The following is a 4,229-nucleotide window of genomic DNA, read 5'->3' on the forward strand; positions in this document are numbered from 1 at the left end:
TTTTCCACGCAGTGATATCCTGCAGCTGTACTACCTCAGTTTTGATCAGCGCCACCTAGTGGCCAATTCTTTTCCCCATTCACAGCATATGGAAGGGAAAGTCTCATAAAGTTGTGTCACTGGGCTTAATAACCTTTAAAGCAGCATTACTATCATAATTACATTTTCTCTTGATCTTTGGAAAAAAATATACATATTCAATAATGTTGGTATGCAAGGATCATCATTTACATTTAAAAACCTACCCTGAAGTTGATATCTCTGGCAGCTTACAAATTCTTAAAAAGAACAGTTCATGTATGTGCATATTTCTATCATCAAAGCAAAGCCGACTCACTCACTCAATCAGCTCTTCTAAATTTATGTTTCCATATGCATCATTTGAACACATCAATACGTTACAGCATGTGTCATGGGAGTCAAGCAAGGAGTCCCCAAATACTGCGTGAAAATATGTCTGCCAAAAAGGAGAAAAATATACTTGAAATAACTAAGAGTTGTTTACAGATCATGTCTATCACATGTATTCCGTTCTAAAATAATTGTCCAATAAAGGATGTCTTGCAAGATTTCTTTAAATTACACCATCTGTTTGTCAGCGTGTTGTGAAATGCCCTTCTAAAAGACACATTTGATATAACCCAATGGAAAATAATGAATCTTTTAAGTACCAAGAGGTGTGGCCGAAAAAATATAATAATGTACTGGCAACACAATATAGTACCGATGAATGAATAAATACAAAGGCATAAACTTAAGCTTAAAAATCAAACAGAAAGAATAATGAAGCATCGTACTTTTTCTCTATACAACAGGATTATTGAAACCCTGGGTTGATGCAAAAATGGCCTTCTCTTTGAAAATTGAAGGCAAGTTTGTGAATATTTGCATGTCAAAGTTCAACACCAAAGTTCGAAGGTTGCTTGGAATACATCAAACCTAAAAGAGCCAGAAAAAAAAAAGTAAAATTTGCCTGAAACTGAAACAGCACTTTTATTATTAATTTTGTTCCAACGACAAAAGCAGCTTGTCTAGGCTTTCACTGGATGCATTTCCAGTCTTTTAAACATTAGCAGAGAAGTGATACTGACATACCAGAGTCTTGTACTAATATTCCCTTGGTTATGAGAGACTATTGCAAAGGTTTTCGCTGATAGCTATAGCATCTGTTGCTTTTCTTTTGATGTGTTTGGTTTGTTTTTTAAACCACATTGCGTACTCTTTATCTTTCCCATCACAGGGCAACCTCTTGACGCTGTCAGCATAGATACAAATTAATGTTCATTCACATCTGCTGGAAAGATGTCCATGTATCGCTCAGGACATGATCTTCTAATACCAAGAAATTGTGTCACATTTTTAATTAAGAAAACCAACTGTTTGTGACTTCTTGGAACTTGTGAAATTTATCTTTTGGACAAAGTTTCAAAATTCAAGCATAAGTGTCTATACACGAGTTGACATATAACTCAGTCAGCTATAAAGAGTGCTAATGAAAACGTGTTCAAATGATTGATACGTTACAAGTCACAAGTTAAGAAAACTGACTCGGTGTGTCTCCTTCTTCCATAAGTAACTTTTGAAAATTTGACTATTTTTGTTCTAATCACAAATTGAGATACACAGTATTCAGTTTGTTAATTCAGCCTGTACACGTGTAGACCACAATGTTATTGTTGACAAGTAAATTCTGGTCAAGACAAGAGTTCAAATGTAAATCATGAATGTGAATTTTACACTTACAGACACTGAGTTGACAAACTGAACACTGAGTATTGCAATTGACATACCAGTGCATAAAAATAGTCAAAATATTATCAAAATTTACAGCTCTTGGCCTTTTGATCTTGATTTGTACCAACTATGTGTGTAGAAATATTAATGCACTTACGTGATGAACACAGTGAAAATGAAAGTTTTCACAGATTTGCACATACATGTACTTTGGATAGGAAAACTGAAGCCTGATCTCTATCAACAACATGCACAAACTCCCGGAATTGTCAAAATCTTTATCCTTATATGAATTCCTAGAAATTTTTACAAAATATTTGACAAGCAAGATGATATCAACCTCAATGTAGCTCCAATCCAGCCAGAAAACAAATTCTTGTTTTTCACAAAATGAGGTTATGAAAAACATTTCCCTTTATCATTTTCCCCTAACCCTTCAACTGTTTAAAACTGTGTTGCTATCTGCAAAATACATGCAGACTAACACAGAACCGTACAACATTTTAATCATTCCGAATTCTGCCCCTTAAAAGCTCTAAGCACATTCTGAAACAGGTAAAGAACGCCCTTTGGAAATCAAATATTGCATTTAATGCCAACATTGCACATTGACTTCTATAGATTAGTGTGGCCCAACCCAAAATTGTTGATGATAATTATATACACTGGCAAGTGACCCTTCTCTGCCTTACGTATTATATATTATTGCCTGAATACATGGGTTTATGTGCCCGAGAGCAGGTGACAATTTGCCTGACACCAGGAGGGCAAATTGTCTCCTGCTGTGAGGGCAGATAAACCCATGTATTCAGGCAATAACCTTGTTGTTACATGCCTTTCAAAGTTACTGCTTTATGGCACTTTATAGTTACATGTGTAATGACCAACATCAAACAGATTTTAACAAAAGTCAAAATAGCAGTGCATGAATTGATGTTTTACGTCTAGTGTTAAAGGGACAAAGTCGCCCATTTGTCATGAATTTTGTTTGATACAAGACACTGTTTATATTGTTTGGCATGTTGAAAGATACTGAATGAATGGGTGACCATGCATATAGTCGACCCCAGTTTTAGACACGATACATGAAACCAACGCGAGATTGAATATATGGTCATGACCATTAATCCTTTTTCACGATGGTGTCATTTAAAGGGACATAAGCTGTAACTTCTGGCAAGTTTTTCAATATTCTACTTCTGCATACCAACTGCCGTGTCTGACCCTAATCCGTTTGTCATGCTGAAATTTCGAGTATTCTTTTTGTCAACGCAGCTTGTATGTGTGTAGTGATCATTGTTTGTTTACATATATGAATTCTAGTCCGGACTTGAATACAATTTCAACAATAACAGTGGAGATTATACTCATATAGGTTGTGTTGATATGCTACATACTTGGCATGAAATTACAGTTTAGGGATTCAATGCAGAAAGTGTAGGGAAACCACAAAACAAAAGTTCTTAAAAAATCGCCAAAAGATACAGCTTATGGAGCTTTAATTTGTCTAAAGCTGGCGTCAAATATATGCATGGTCACCCATTCATTCAGTGCCTTTCAACATGTCAAACAATATAAATAGTATTTCGTATCAAACAAAATTCATGAAAAATGGGCGACTTTGTCCCTTTAAGCATCTACTTTGACGTCGAAAATGTAAAAGGGCTTCACCGGACCGGGTACATCGTTCACACACACGCTAATTCCCCGGATATTCCTATTCAAATCAATGCACTTATTTGCACTAACGTCGAGGCATGTAATAAAGACTACCCGGTATACAAGTACTAGACCCTCCACACACACTGTGTGGGGGACTGTGATTAAAGTAACATCTTGCCCTTTGGAAGGAATAGCGCCTGACATTAACACAATACTATTGATCTGAGTAGGACCTCTCACTAGTTTTCAGAACTGTCCTTCAACGTCTGGAAGGTTGGAGTCTTGGCAGCTTTCATGATCCATGACCCCACATGCTGGTGTTTCAATCAATATGACTTATCTTTATTTGAGCTCTCAGAGGCAGCCAATCACATCTCAACAAATTCTGGTGTTGTGAATACCCTCTTCCATGCTAAAATTTGCCTGTTTCAGTGTATCAACATACACTCTGAACCAGCATGTACAATGTAAGGTGCTTCTATATGGCTTATGACTACATTCAACTACATTAAACTGTCTTCAATGCAAACATTGAACGACATGTTCTGAAAGGTGATTCAGTGAATTTCATGCATCCAAAAGGCAAGACCTTCCAAAGTTAAGTTTTGAAGATATAAACAAAATTGTGTGACAGGTGTATAAAACTTATTACTGATATGGATGCACTACAGTATAGCATAAATAAAGTCAAAAAGTTTCTGAGAAAAGTATACCGGCAGAATCTCAAATAAAATAAATACACTAGCCATGTAGAAAAACGTCCCCTTAAAATCTACATCCGATTCAGTAAACAAAAATTAGAGTATAACTAAACACAAAAATAGTTTTTTTTT

Source organism: Ptychodera flava, chromosome 6 (genome assembly GCF_041260155.1).
Source record: "Ptychodera flava strain L36383 chromosome 6, AS_Pfla_20210202, whole genome shotgun sequence".
Classification (NCBI taxonomy): domain Eukaryota; kingdom Metazoa; phylum Hemichordata; class Enteropneusta; family Ptychoderidae; genus Ptychodera; species Ptychodera flava.